Source organism: Muntiacus reevesi, chromosome 17, assembly GCF_963930625.1.
Source record: "Muntiacus reevesi chromosome 17, mMunRee1.1, whole genome shotgun sequence".
Classification (NCBI taxonomy): Eukaryota; Metazoa; Chordata; class Mammalia; order Artiodactyla; family Cervidae; genus Muntiacus; species Muntiacus reevesi.
In genome coordinates this window covers 54,900,624-54,917,214 of record NC_089265.1, presented here as the reverse complement: position 1 = coordinate 54,917,214, position 16,591 = coordinate 54,900,624, and the positions used below count along the sequence as shown (strand labels likewise).

Below are 16,591 nucleotides of genomic sequence, written 5' to 3'. Positions count from 1 at the left end.
AATAGCATGGCATAGAGTTAAATTTTTACCAAGGAGTATACTGACTTAAATATTAATATCAATAAAACTAGTATTAATGAAAATAAAGTATGAAGCGTTTGATTCAAGAAAATCAGAAAAGAAACAGCAAAGTGAACCAAGGGACAGAGGAAAGAAAAAATATTTAAAAATAGAAGATAACAGCAAAATAAAACTCTCGAGAAAATAGACAATGTATATAACAGACAAAATTAAAAGCTGATTTTCTGAAGGAAAACAAAAACAACAACAAAAGAACTGAACCTACTAGTCACGTTTTTCAAAAAATAAAGGGGAGAAAATACAGGCATAAATAACCCAGATCCCAAGGCAATTCAAAGGATCATAGGAAATGAATTTATTTGATTCTAAGAAGACAAATTTTAAAACATAGACAAAATAGATGATTTTCAAGTAGTGTAATTTGTTAAAACATACGTAGATGAGACTGTAAAATGTAAACAAACAGAACTTCATAGGAAAACATAAGGGAACTTGGCAAATGGTTCCTTTCCCAATTTACTGAACATGATAGTTTCATAGGTGAACTCTATCAAGGCCATTAATAAGCAGAGATTCCAACTAAAAAAAAATTGAAAACAAACTAAAAAAACTAAAGAAACTGAAAGTTTGAGGAAAGCTTCTAAATTAATGAAGCAAGCATTGTTAATACCAATATTAGACAAAGAATGTTTAGAAATGAAAACTAAAGAAGTTATAAATATTGATATAAAATGCTAAATAAAATATTAGCAAATAGAATCTAGCAGCATGCTAAAAAATATATTGAGTCCAAATGGTATATATTCTGAAAATGCAAGTATGATTCAACATTAGGAATTCTATGAATATAGTTTATTGTATAAATATTATAAAAAGAAAATATTAGATCATCGGATCTTTAGGTCTATAAAGTCATTTGACATCAAAAGCTTTCTTATTAAAAGCACTCAATATCATAATAATATCCCAGCCCAAATACAGTGTCAGGCTTAAACAGGGACAAAATATCTCTAAGTGAGGAAGAAGACAAAGAATGTCACTACCATTAATTAATGCTGTAATGTACTTTCTCATGTAACAGAAAAGAAAAAAAGTAATAAAAAGTGAAAAAAAGAAAAATTTATGACAATATGTTTGTATATCTAGAAAAGGCTAGAGCAAAAAAATTCAGTGAGTGGGTGCTCACGTTCACTTCTTTATTAAAATGGATAACCAACAAGGTCCTACTGTATGGCACAGGGAATCTTGCTAAGTGTTATGTGCTAACCTGGATGGGGAGGGGTCTGGGGGAGAACAGATACATGTATATGGATGGCTGAGTCCCTTTGCTGTCCACCTGTAACTATTGCAGCATTGCTAACTGGCTATACTCCAACACAAAATAAAAAGTGAAAAAATGAATATGCACACATAATAGCTCTCATATATACACAGAACATTGTCAGATGCTATTACAGAATAAAACATTACATTTTGTATTTGCAACAAAAAAATTTTCAAATACCTAGTAAGATTTCTACTTTTGGAAAGATATTGTAGATGTGCTTTTCCCTCTTTTTATCGTTGAGTCTAAGGAAGCACTCTGATTTTACATACAAAACACGAGAAAGTGCTGAAAAGTGGAGTGAAGAGGGTATCTGGCTAAAGATTTCTGACCCAGTGAACAGCCTAGTGGTAAGAGCTCTGGGTTTTCTTTTTTCTTCCAACTTGGAGCTAAGAACCTGGTAACCCCAAGATGTAAGATAAGCCCTACAGAAGCTCACACTCTCCTGTTAAAGGATAAAGAAATGTACAACCAAGCAAGACAGAAAACTTTTAGATAGTAACCTTTCTACTCCAACCAGTTGTCATAAAGAACTGTGTCCATTTTCTACTTCTGCAATACCGGCAAAGGCAGAGAGAAGACCCTAGATTTCCAAACTTACCAGGCTGAAATGAACACCTCTCTTGGCTGGGGTGGGGGTGGGCATATGTGTTCAGTTGTTCAGTCAAGACCACATAGGGAGCTGGGACTTCCAGCTCCCCTAGAGTTTATTCTTCCACCTCCCTGCTGGGATGGTATCAGAGGAAGCCTGGAGGAGAGTCAGGACTTTAATATCCGTCCAGTGATAGTTTGGGTCAGGTGGGAAGCCTAATCCTAGTTTGCTGAAAATGCATGTTGAATTTTGTCAAATGCTCTTTCTGCACCTGTTGATATGACGTGATTTTTCTTCTTTAGCTTGTTGATGTGAGGGATTGCATAAACTGGTTTCTGAATGCTGAACCAAACTTGGCTACTTGGAATAAATCCCACTTAGTTATGGTGTATATATATCTTGTTGGATTCAATTTGTTAATATTTTGTTGAGGATTTTTATGTCTATGCTCAGAGTTATTGATCAGTAGTTTTATTTTATTATAATGTTGTTGTTCAGTTTTCAGTCGTGTCTGACTCTTTGCCACCCCATGGACTGCAGCATGCCAGGCTTCCCTGTCTTTCACTATCTGCCAGAGTTTGCTCAAACTCATGTACATCGAGTTGGTGATGCCATCCAACCATCTCATCCTCTGTCACCCTCTTCTCCTCCTGCCTTCAATCTTTCCCAGCATCAGGGTCTTTTCCAGTGAGTTGGCTCTTTGCATCAGGTGGCCAAAGTATTGGAGCTTCAGCATCAGTCCTTCCAATGAACATTCAGGACTGATTTCCTTTAGGATTGACTGGTTTGATCTCCCTGCAGTCCAAGGGGCTCTCAAGAATCTTCTCCAGCACCACAATCTGATTTTGTTATTAGGATAATGCCGGCCTCATAAGACAGTCTCTTCTGCTTGTATTTTCTACAAAAGATGGTAGAGAATTGGTATAATTTTTTTCCTTCAGTGTTTGGTAGAATTCACCTGTGAAACCATCAGGATCTGGCACTTTCTGTTTTGGAAAGCAATTAATTATTGATTCAATTTATTTAAGATACATAGGTATGCCTGTTCAGAAAATCTGTTTCACCTCATGTGAGTTTTTGTAGATTGTGTCTTTCAAGAATTTGGTCCATTTCAACTAAGAATAACCAAAACTCAATAAAAGAAAAGCAAGAAGGGATACCAGAGCTATCACATGAAAATAGACCATATTTCTCCAGGTATTAAACATTATGACACTGGAAAATGAATAGGCAGATCAATGCTATGAAATCAAGAAATGGATTCCTTATGTATGATAAAGGTTTAATCTCAGATCAGTGTGGAAAAGATGGACTATAAAGGAAATAATATTGGGGTAGGTGAATATCCTAGTATATTTCACAATACTTGGCATGAAAATTGGAAAATTGTTAGTCAGTCTCAAAAGTGAAACACATAATAATAATAAAAAGAAAACATGGAGAATAGTATTTAGCCTTGGAGTGGAAAAGTCCTTTATAACTGACACAAGATGAAAAAGCCATCAAATATTTGTAAACAAATCTAATTTGTACACAGATTAAGATATGATATTTTGCATGGCAAAAATGCTGTAAGTAAAAAATACAAATGACAAACTGAGAATAATATTTGCAAATGACATCACTGATAGGTGGTTAATTTCTCAAACATAGAATTTCTATAAACTCTAAGTAAGAAAAAGAGCAACAAACCAGAACAGGCAAAGGAGGAGAATGGAAGTTCACAGAAGATGACTAATGACTTTCAAATAACTCTTACACATAGGCAGTGATGTGCAATATCATTCATAAAAGGAAAAACAGAAGTAAAAAACAGAGATCCAATCTTATAATATTGGCAGAAATCTAAAAATTTGATAACACAAGATAATGGTTAGGCCGTGGAGGAAACAGACATTCATGACTGGTGGGAATGCAAATTAGTGCAATTAGATACTGGGAAGTATGTATCAAACTTACAAATGTATTTACCCTGTCACCCAGAAATTCCATGTCTCAGCATGCATACTGTAGATATGCTCAAGTACGTTTGAAATGACATATGTACAAGATTATTCACAACAGTTATTTGTAATAGCAAAAACACAGAAACATCTTAATACCATCAGCAAGGAACTGATTAGTCATGTTCTACATCTATAATAGAACATTCTGTTACTGTAACAATATGAAAAAAAATCTATCTCTAAGGTAGAGAGGTCACTGGTATACATTATCAGGGGAAAAAATTTGACAAATACAAATATATACACACATATACATATTGTACATATACATATATGCGTATATGTATAGAGTAAGCTACCATTTATCTAAAGCACTACAAAAATAAAATATATAGGTGTGTGTGAATATATGTAGCTGTGTAGTATATACAATTTTTATATTCATATTAATTTAAAGATTATCTGGAAATAGGAATATTAAGCATAACACTGGCCAGACAGGGAGCTGGGTAAACATGGTATGGGGGATGTAGAGATATGTTTTACCAAATGATATTTCATATTTTTGGTGTTTGAACCCAATGAATATATTATGTATCTAAAAATAAATTTAAAAAATCTGCAAAATAGAATTAAAACGAACTACAGTGTGAACATTCAGAGATTCAGTTTTCTTTTAGACTGTGGTGGTGGCATCATAGCAGCGTTTCTTGCCTGGTCTTCTGTGGAACTTTACTGCTTTGGGGCTCATCGAGAAATCTGAGCAACGTGGAGCTCTAGAACTCTCTTCACCTTTTTCAACAAAATAACACTGTATGTTTCCCTTTGAAAGAACAGTACCAATGAGTTAAAAGGTACTTGAAAATACTGGACAATATAGAACACATCATAAGAGAATTTTACTTGTTGCTTCCGACATAAGTTGGAAAACCTAAATAGAACGGGTGGTTTCCTAGATCAATTGATCCATTGTCAGAAACATAGAAAATGTTTTTAAACGTCTACCATGAACAAAAGTATCAGAACATGGTGTCTTCTGCATCTCTCAGGACATTTTCGGCTCAAGTATCAGAAACCCTGATGTAAGCTTAAATGATCTGGATAGTTGTTATTTCATCGAACAGGGAATGCAGAGGAATCACTGACTTCAAGATTGTTTCGGGCAGTGGTTTAATGCTGCCACACTTGGCTTCTGTCTGCCCTGTTCTGCTATCCTGAAGGTTCAGCTACATCCTAAAACAGGTGACCCTCAGATCTCAAGGGAGCTGCCAGCTTGTGGTCAGGATGAAATACTATTATGTCCAACTGAAGAGAGAGAGGCCTGCTCATCGACTGTGGGGACGTTAGCCCTGTGGTTGCAGTGAAGCAAGTTGCTGGCATGTGTGTTGGGTGTAATAATCCCAGATGGGTTGGTTCTGCATCACAGATTGGACAGCATTCTTTAATTCTTAACCCTGAGTCAATTTCTCCACTGCTCCACCAAAATACAAAGCAGCTAATGTCCCTTTTTTAAAAAAATTTTTTCTTTATTTTCTTAGCTGTGTCAGGAATTTAGTTGCAGCACTTGGATCTTTGATCTTTGTCGTGGATCTTTAGTGGCAGCATATGAACTCTGCATCATGTGGGATCTAGTTCCTGGACCAGGGATGGAACCCAAGCCTCCTGCATTAGGAGCATGGAGTCTTAGCTACTGAATGACCAGGGAGGTGCCTAACATTCTTTATGCTTAAATTAGCCACAGTGGGCACACAAAGATAACATAAGCAAAATTAACAGAGGAATTTTATATGGAAGCAAATTTAAAATGTGTAACAGAGCTAATATCTATCATGTTTAATGGACTTTTACAAATTGGTAAAAACAAATAAACAAAAGAGACAATGTAATAGAAAAATAGATTAAAAATGAATAAGTAATTTACAGATGAACAAATACAAATTGCCAATAAATATATGAGAATATGCTCACATTGACTAGTAGTGAGTAAAATATAAATGAAAGCAGTTATTAACTTTCCCTTTATACCTATCTGATTGTCAAAAACTAGAATGAGGATAATAATTTTAGGGAGGAAAGCAGGGAAAAGTGTATACTCATAAACTTCTGAAATGTGAATTGCTGTAGAGTTTTTTGGCAAGTAATCTAATAGTATCTCCTGAAATTAAAGCTACAGTCTTACAGCCTAATGGCAGCTCACACAATGCATAACTTCTGCCAATCCATGCAGGCTCCTGGAAAAAGCCAAGCCCTCAGGGTGTAAGTTTTAAGGCAGAGGGGCAGGAAACTCAAGGGAACACCAAGATTAAGTGTTGGGGATATGATTCCACCACATGTGGTTTCACATGTGGGTTGAATGGTTGCCATATTGATTCAGTCTGCACAGCTATGAACTCCTCTGCTCTATGCCTGGTATCCCACTCAATTTTAGGGCTAGAGTAACAAAGAGAAACTGTCTTCCCCGCCCTGGTTCTGGGGAAGTGAGAATTTGGACAAAGCAATCATTTGGAGCAGGACAGAGCAAGGTCTGCCCTCTGCTTAGCTCCCTGTCCAGGCTCCTCAGTGGGGCTGGGGCAGCTACTTTTCAGTTCCTTTCTCCCTGAAGCATCTCCATTTTATTTGCAATTCTCTCCATCCCTTGGGTTTATATACTTAGGTCGAAGAATCCCCAGGATCCTGTCCCTCTTCCTGCTCCTACTCTGCACGCATCATAGACGCCCCCTGGTTTCTGTGAAGCGTTGCCCAGCTTGACTCCTCTAGAACACAGCGCAGGTGGGCTTTCCAGTTTTGTTCACACTGGATTTGGCCTCAGGTGTGTAAATTTAGTAAATCCATTTAAGAATGAGATTCCTTTGTGGTGTCTTCTTGTCTGCTTATCATTTTCACCAGCCCATCTTAAACATGCTTTTGAACTCCACCAGAAAAAAAAAATCTAAAAATCAGTTACTTTAAAAATGCTTACTTCTCAGTAGATTCTCATCCTCAGTTACTTCCAATGACAAGGTATCTTTTTTAAAGTATATATTTATCTCTATAGTCAGGCTGTTCATTGAAAAAAATCTGTATCTCTGCAGGCATATTGAACAGAGTAGGTGCTGACCTATGGGTTGGTACCTTTGAGAAATAGCTTCTTGTTATGTTTATAGTTCCTCTGACAAGTGTCTTTACTCTGCAGGAATTTCAGAGAGGCATACGGTCAGATCCCCTATTTTCTAGATGCAGATGAAGAAAGGAGGCTAGAAATTCAGCAGCAACTGAGTAAGCTGTGCCAGAGTGACTTTTCCAGATGTCTTCGGGCTTTGCAGTTGGTACTGTCTTTAGGGAACGGCTTGGACTTGATTTAACATTTTCTAAATTGGTTCACCCACCTTTGAGTCTGGAGGATGTATTGCTTCATGCTCCCTCAGATTAATGTACTGCCAGCAGGTCTGACGCTCCCATCTCAGGAAATTCATTAACACGTTGGGAAATCCGGAGACCAGGTGTGGCACCGAAAGGTTAATCTCTCCTACTTCCTCCTTCATAGCAACTTCAGTGTGAATTATACTCAGGTCGTTTAAAGTGAACAAATGAAGGCAATCTACCTTCCCTGTGCTTAAAGTGGGATTCACACGCTGCTGGAATTTTAAAAATAATTTTTATTTAGTTAGTTAGTTGTTTTCTGCTGCACAGAGACTTCGTTGCTGCATGGGCCTTTCTCTAGTTGCAGTGAGCGGGGCTGCTCTCTAGTTGTGGCGCTCAGGCTTCTCAGCGCCCGGCTTCTCTTGCTGTGGAGCGCGGGCTCTGGGCTGTGGTCTGCACAGGACGTGGCTCCCCGGCTCTGGAGCACAGGCTCGTTCGTTGTGGTGCACCGGCTTAGCTGCTCTGTGGCATGTGGGATCTTCTCGAAACAGGGATCAGGACGCGGGGGGCGGGCGCGCGCGGGGCGGACTCTCGCGCCCCGGCGCACGTCCGGGCGCCGAGACCCTGTCGTTGGGCCTCAGCCCGGGGTCCCCAGCAGTGAGCGAGGCAGCATGTTGAGGCGCAGCTTGGAAAACCGCGATGCTCAGACCAGACAACTGCAAGATGCTGTCACCAATGTGGAGAAACATTTCGGAGAACTGTGCCAGATCTTTGCTGCTTACGTGCGGAAAACCGCCCGACTGCGAGACAAAGCGGATCTCCTGGTGAACGAAATCAACGTGTATGCCGCTACCGAGACCCCGCACTTAAAGCAGGGCCTGAAAAACTTTGCGGACGAGTTTGCCAAACTTCAGGATTATCGACAAGCCGAGGTTGAAAGACTTGAAGCCAAAGTAGTTGAACCTTTGAAAGCTTATGAACCATTGTAAAAATGAAGCGAGATGATCTCAAAGCAACATTAACAGCAAGGAATCGAGAAGCTAAACAGTTAACTCAGTTAGAAAGAACACGTCAGAGAAATCCATCTGATCGACATGTTATTTCACAGGCAGAAACTGAATTACAAAGAGCTACAATGGACGCTACCAGAACAACTCGTCATCTGGAGGAAACTATTGACAATTTTGAAAAGCAGAAAATAAAGGATATAAAGACTATATTTTCAGAATTTATCACTATTGAAATGTTATTTCACGGCAAAGCTTTAGAGGTCTACACTGCTGCCTACCAAAATATACAAAAGATTGATGAAGAAGAAGATTTAGAGGTTTTCCGACATTCTCTGTATCCCCAAGATTATCCATCCCGTTTAGATATTGTAAGAGCAAATTCGAAGTCACCTCTTCAAAGATCCTTGTCAGCTAAGTGTGTATCTGGAACAGGACAGGTATTGACCTGTCGACTAAGAAAGGATCAGCAAACAGAAGATGATGATGATGAAGATGAAGACTTAGATGTTACAGAAGAAGAAAATTAAATTTCTTAAGTAAACTTTGCATTTCAATTTTCAGCTTAAATGACTTGGAATCCAGAATTACTAAAACTGAGAAACATAATACTGGCTTGATACTTTAAACCTCAAATGAAATCCTATTGGAAATGTAGAAATTATTAAAGGAAATTTATGCCAACCAAAAAAAAAAAAAAAAAAAAAAAGAAAGAAACAGGGATCAGACCCATGTCTGCTGCGTTGGAAGGTAGATTCTTTACCACTGAGTCACCAGGGAAGCCCATGCCCCTGGACTTTATATCTAAGAATAATAACTTTTTATTCCATTTATTTTTATTAGCTGGAGGCTAATTGCTTTATAATATTGTAGTGGTTTTTGTCATACACTGACATGAATCAGCCATGGATTTACATGTATTCCCCATCCCGATCCCCCCTCCCACCTCCCTCTCCACCCGATCCCTCTGGGTCTTCCCAGTGCACCAGGCCCGAGCACTTGTCTCATGCATCCAACCTGGGCTGGTGATCTGTTTCACCATAGATAATATACATGTTTCGATGCTGTTCTCTCGAAACGTCCCACCCTCGCCTTCTCCCACAGAGTCCAAAAGTCTGTTCTGTACATCTGTGTCTCTTTTTCTGTGCCCCTGGATTTTAGTTAAGACGCCAAGGCATGTGTGTGTCTCACACATCCCGTGGTTCCTAAATACCCCAAAATGTTTGTATCATGGTTTCCTAAACCACTCTAAGTGTGTACTCTTTTGCTTCAATTCCCAAGTAAAGAGAAATCTGGAAGCATAACTCCAGAGGTAAAGACTTTCCAGGCCATTCCAATCTGCACAGAGAAAATAACCCTCTGAACCTGAGAAGGAGGAATGGGCTTGCCTCGATGTCTCTGTTTGGGATAAATTTATTGCAGCACCCTAATTTTGTCTGGAGTTTCTGGCTGTCCTGCTCCTCATTCCCTTAAGACTGTGACCACTTCCTTCTTGCTTTACTTTAGCACATTTTCCATCTTCAACTGTCTCCTCCTACTCAAGAAATGCTGGTGACTCTCTTGACCATGGGGTTCAATTGTTTCTTGCTTTCCCCATCAAAGTGAACCCTGGTTCAGTACAGCTTGCAGCCCCAGCTAACTTTAGCACTCACAAACACAGATCTACTGCCGAACAAATGGGAATTTATTTTCTCTCCCAGTTATCTGTTTCCTTCCACATCTCTTTCAGGTACCCTCTCCTCATACGTACCCTCCTAGCCTAACCTTATTTCAGAGATTATCAGGTTTACTTTTTGATTTTACTGCTTCCCATTCAAATTTTGCCCATAAAACTATTTTACTATTACAGAATGAAATATTGTTTTCATTACTTTCCTACCCTAAATATGCATAGTAATAACACACTTGTGATGTATAGCAAGTCCTGTATTAAATACATGATAATACATAATAAGAATGTATCATTTTAATGAAATATCTTATTTCCTCTATTGTTACTTACTGTAATTTGGTTTAATTCGGCTCGAGTAACCTTTTTGCCCACATGTAACTCTTAAAACACGTTCTTATGAACACTGCATATTAAAAAAGAAAGAAAGAAAATAAGCCAGTCAGCATCAACTAAATATCAAGGTGAACATTAGGTCAGGTTCAAGTTTGGAGGAAAAAAGAGAAAAGTACAAAGAAATTTAATGAAAAAATCTAATTGAGGAAATGTGCACAGCATCTTCGGCAGAATGTTTTCAACCAAGACAGAGCATTATCGGTGATCTCTGTCTGCTATTCATATATCCAAATTCTGTTACTGCGGAGATTAGGAGGAATAAAGGAATATTCAATGACCCAACAACCAGGGCCCATTCTTTTTCAGTGTGAAACTTTTGTCGTAGACATAGAAGCATCTGAGAAAAGACAGCTCAGCTCGACTATCTGGATAGGAGAGCTGGTTCCTTTTCTTCTCAGTCTAATCATTAAAGTGAAAAATGCTCGTGTAGCGGAACAACTCCAGAGGCCTGGCTTGTTGAACAGATTCTTTGTAAATTACACTAGCTCTTGAATACCATCCAGGTTCTTAATGATGATATTTCGAAGGTGACAAGCTTCAGTAGCAGGGAAAAGTTCATTGCAGCCTGGTGGTTGTGATTTCACCCTAATAACACCATTTGTACCTGGGCCTTTTAGCTTTCAGATTCTGGAAACTGGGGCTCTAATCATGTGGCTTGGGGAGGCCTGGGGACAAGGCTTTGACAAACGCTGAGGCCTAAGTGCTGGATCTCAAACTTCTGAGTGGCCAGCAACACTTTCCGGCTGGCTACATATAGCTGCTGAAGATGTCTGTAGTCTAAGCCCAGACAAAATTGCAGATGGAATTAAAGTTACTAATTAGTTGATCTTAAACTGGGGAGATTTCTCCTGGATTATCTGGGTGGGTTCAGTCAGCACCAGTCTCCTTAAAAGCAGAAGAGGAGGTCAGAGTGGTGTGATGTGTGAAAGACTTGACTCATTGCTGCTGACTGTGAAGATGGAATAAGGGGCTATGAGCCAAGGAAAGCAGGTTTCTTCTAGAAGCTGGAAAAAGCAGGAAAGTGACTTCTCCGCTAGCATCTCCAGAAAGAAGCTCAGCCCTACTGACACCTTGACTTTAGCCAAGTGAGGTCTATTTAGGGATTTTAACCAACATAACTGCAAGATAATAAATCTGTGTTGTTTTAGACCAAAACCCACAAAATTATATTAAAAATGCATTTGCTGAACCTCTCCACCAGAGTGTCTGCTCTGGGGATGGATCTGAGAATGTACATTTCTAACAAGTTTCCAGGTGGAGAGGATATCTCTGCTGGTGTCTGTAGCTACATTTTAAGATTCAAGAAAAAAGAGGCTTCAGCTAGTCAGGATCTCACAGAAGTGAAGGATCTCACAGAAGAGTGGTGACTGCTGGCTAATTAGCTAATTGCCCCATCCAAGAAGAGTGAGATTTCAGTGTTATCCTGTCCCAATACCATAGAAATTGTGCACCCTCCTCCTCCTGCGCTCTCTGCTATGTGAGTTTGAATTCATTTCTCTGTCCTATTCTGTGACTTTCTCTCCTTTTTTTTTTAAATTATGACTTCTAAGCTGTAGAAACTTGAATTTTAAACCTGACATCATGCACCATTAACTAGTTATATAGCCTCTAGCAATTTATTAGAATCCCCTGAACATCAATTTGATTATTGCTGAAATAATGATAATACCTGTTTCTAATGTGATTGGGAAACTGTAACAGTCATTATGCCCTAAGGCCCTGTAACAGTACCAGGTGCATTGCAGTACACAGTAAATATTTGTCACTCTTGGCTTTTATTGCTTGAGAATATCTTTCTTCCCGCTTTCTCTTAGCATTCTGGCACTTTGCTTCCAGAAGAAGGAGGAGTTTCTGCTTCTCCCCCTTTACTCATTTTTTCTTTCAGGCTCACTGAACTAGGTTTGGTTTTCATGGACTTCAACACACTTTGTCAGATCTAAGTTAAGCTCCTATCAGAGGCCCTATGAAGTTCAGAAGGGCTGACTCTCTTCTCCTTTGTAACTTTGCTTGAGCTTCCCCAAGATCATCTTATCAGGCTTTGCAGAAATTTACAGTTATTCACTGAAGGTATATAGCAGTTTGCGATGGGAATTATAACACAAAGGGAGTCAAGTTTAAATTTCTTGCTAGGTATGATTTACCTAGGAGTCCAAAGGGAGTTGCCTAAGGATTCAAGCCATTTGTTAACCTGCTCCTCTGATCCAAGGATTGTGCCTTTTATTTCTTTGAGTTCCTTCTCATCTCTTGATAATCTTAATCTACCTGCCTGGGGTCTTCATGCCAAAACCCAAAGAAAATCAAGTACTTGAAAGTATTCCTTATCCCACATTCAAATAACCAAGATTCAGATCTAGGGTGTTTGGTCTGGACTCAGAGAAAGGATCAATGGTCTCTGAAATCTTTTGCTGTTCACAGAGGAGGGATGGAGTGAAAGTGGGCATCCAGGGCTCTGCAGCTTGACTTGTAAGCATATCTGTTTCTTTAAAATTAAAGACATATGTTTGCATCTCTCCCAAGAACAAACATTTATTCTTCAGGACAATTCAATCTAACTCATATTGAAAACAGAAAATATATTCATATAACCTCATAATTCTGAAGCAGTAAAGTTCTATTTCTATGAAACCAATGGGTTATATCAATGTTCTGAATAGTATATGCTTCTTCCCTGCTTCCGCTAGAGTGCCTCCTGGAATGACTCAGTCCCCATTACCCTTTAATGTCCTCTTCCTTATTTCACATTAAAAATGCCTGTTCTACACAATACTGTAAAGCAATTATCCTTAAAAAAAAAAAAACCTGTTCTACCAAGGGCTGAATTGAGTTCTTTGAACTGGTTTTATACTCATTAGTCTTTATCTGGGAATAGAAAGTCATTATTGCAGTTACAAAAATGTCTTCCTATCCTCTAACGAAGAGGTAAACTTACTGTGTGTACCTCATGATATTTTTTCTTTCTACCCTTGCCCTGTGACTGTCTTCATCGTTGTTGTCAGAGTGATTGTTTTTTAAATCAAACTTATTGAGCTATAATTTATAAACATATGTTGAAGTGAATAGCTGAACAAGTTTTGACGAACATATGCACCCATGTTAGCACCACCCCACTCATGACATAGATTTCTGCTGTTCCAGAAGGTTTCCTTGCATCACTTTGCAGTCAGTCACTCCACCTTTCTCTTGACACCTATCATTGATTTTCTTTGACTAGAAACTGTTTTGCTTGTACTAGGACTTGTATCATCTTTTCCATTAGTCACATGTTTTACAAAATCATGCATATTATTGCTTAAAGAAGTAATTAAAAAAATTGTTGACTATGACATCACCTTATGATCATCCTATGGTGTTTTTAATCTATTCCCTTCTTGATGGACATTTGAGTTGTTTTCAATTTGGGACTCTTACAAACAAAACTAATATCATTTTTGAATTTTTTTTGGAGGTAGACATATACATTAATTTCTCTTTGGGTAAATACTTAGAAGTGGAGCTGCCAAATCGTGTGATAAATGTCTATATATATTAAAAAAATTTATTTATTTTTATTTATTTGGCTGTGCTGGGTCTTAGTCGTGGCATGTGGGATCTTTGATCTTCACTGTGGCATGCAGGGTCTTTTAGTTGCAGCATGTGAACTCTTTTAGTTGTGGCATATGAGATCTAGTTCCCCAACCAGGGATCAAACTCAGTCCCTCTGCACCGGGAACGTGGAGCCTTAGCCATGGGACTGCTGGAGAAGTCCTGATAAATGTACATTTGACTTCCTAAAAACTACCAAACTCTTTTCCAAAATGGTCAAAGTAGCTGTACCATTTTATAATGCCACTAGGGATGTATGAAAATTCAATTTGTTCCACATCTTTGTCAACACTTAGAATTTTCATGCTTTTAATATTGGTTACCCTAGAGCTTTCCTGGTAGCTCAGCTGGTAAAGAATCTGCCTGCAATGCAGGAGACCCTGGTTTGATTCCTGGATCAGGAAGATCCCCTGGAGAAGGGATGGACTACTCACTCCAAGATTCTTGGGCTTCCTGGTGGCTCAGATGGTAAAGAATCCACCTGCAATGTGGGACACCTGGGTTTGATTCCTGGTTTGGGACGATCCCCTGGAGGTGGGCAAAGCAACCCACTCTAGTATTCTTGCCTGGAGAATCCCCATGGACAGAGGAGTCTGGTGGGCTACAGTCCATGGGGTCACGAACAGTTGGACATGACTGAGTGACTTAGCACAGCACCCTAGTAGTATCTCACTTGATTCTAACGTGGGTTACCATGATGACTAATGACTGCATCATTTCATTTGCTTATTATATAGTTATATCTTCTCTTGTGGAAAATGTGTAAAAGTCTCTTGTTCTATTTTATCTGTCCTTTATGCACATATGTTTTGTGAATATTTTATTCCAGTAGGACATGGCTTTTTAGTTTCTTAACAATTTCTCTTGAAGATAAGAGGTCTTAAATTTCAATGATAACCAATTTATATATGATTTTCATATATTGATCTCATATCTTGTGATCTTGTTGAATTCCCTTATGAATTTTAGTACTTTTTTTGGGGTAGATTCCTTGGTATTTTCAGCCAGGTAAACATCATCTCACAATATAAATAGATTTACTTGTTTTTAATCTTCATGACATTTATTTCTTTTTCTTGTCTTATTGCACTGGCTGAACCTCCAGTATAATATTAAATAGAAACTGCAAGAGTGGATATTCTTCTTTTTAAAAATTTATTTTTGTTGGTGGATATTTTCTTTTCAATATTGTGTTGACCTCTGCCATACAACAAAATGAGTAAGCCACAAATACAAATATGTCCCCTCCCTCCTGAACCTCCCCCTGACTTCCCGCCCCATCCCACTCCTCTAGGTTGTCATAGAGCACTGGGCTGAGCTCCCTGTGTTGGTACAGCAGCTTTCCACTAGCTAGCTATTTTACACACAGTAATGTATATATATCAATGTTACTTTTTCAATTTGTCCAACCCTTTCCTGCCCATACTATATCCAAAGTCTGTTCTCTATGTTTGCATCGCTATTCCTGCCCTGCAAATAGGTTCATCAGAGTCATTTTTCTAGATTCTGTATATATATGTTAATATACAATATTTGTTTTTCTCTTTCTGACTTCACTCTGTATAACAGGCTCTAGGTTCATCCACCTCACTAGAACTGACTCAAATGCATTCCTTTTATGGCTGAGTAATGTTCCATTGTATATATCTACCACAACTTCTTTATCCATTCATCTTCTGTTGGACATCTAGGCTGTTCCCATGTCCTAGCTATTGTAAATTGTGCTGCGATGAATATTGGGCTACATATGTCTTTTTTCAGTTATGGTTGTCTCAGGACATATTTGCCCACTAGTGGGATTGCTGGGTAATGTGGTAGTTTTACTCCTAGATTTTTAAAGGAATTTCCATACTGTTCTCCACAGTGGCTGTACAAATTTATATTCCTTCCAGCAGTGCAAGAGGTTCCCTTTTCTCCACACTGTCTCCAGCATTTATTGTTTGTAGATTTTTTGATGATGGCCATTCTGATTGGTGTGAGGTGATAGTAGTTTTGATTTGCATTTCTCTAATAAGCAGCAACATTGAGCATCTTTTTATATGTTTGTTGGCCATTTGTATGTCTTCTTTGGAGAAATGTTTGTTCAGGTCTTCCCTCCACTTTTGGATTGAGTTTTCCATTTTTCTGGTATTGAGCTGGATGAGCTGCTTGTATATTTTGGAAATTAATCCTTTGTCAGTTGTTTCATTTGCAATAATTTCCCCCCACCCTGAGGGTTGTCTTTTCATCTTGTTTATCATTTCCTTTGCTGTACAAAAGCTTTTAACTTTAATTAGGTCCCTTTTTTTTTTTTTATTTCAAATTCCATTACTTTAGGAGGTGGGTTAAAGAGGATTTGCTGTGATTTATGTCTAAGAGTGTTTTGCCTATGTTTTCCTCTGAGTTTTATAGTTTCTGGCCTTACCTTTCAGTCTTTAATCTATTTTGAGTTTATTTTGTGTAAGGTGTTACGAAGTGTTCTAATTTCATTCTTTTCCCAGCACCACTTATTGAAGAGGCTGTCTTTTCTCTATTGAATATTCTTGACTCCTTTATCAAAGGTAAAGTGCCCATAGGTGCATGGATTTATCCCTGGGATTTCTATCTTGTTCCATTGGTCTATATTTCTGTTTTTGTGCCAGTAAAATACTGTCTTGATTAGTCTACCTTTGTAGTATAGTATAAAGTCAATGAGGTTGATTCCTATGTTTTTCTTTCTCACCATTGCTTTGGCTA

The 16,591-nt window shown here is 38.4% G+C and overlaps 1 pseudogene; it reads left to right on the top strand.

Moving 5' to 3' along the window:
• Positions 1–7,878: 7,878 nt before the first annotated feature.
• On the top strand, positions 7,879–8,847 carry LOC136148571 (CBY1-interacting BAR domain-containing protein 1 pseudogene; annotated as a pseudogene).
• The last annotated feature ends 7,744 nt before the right edge of the window (positions 8,848–16,591 follow it).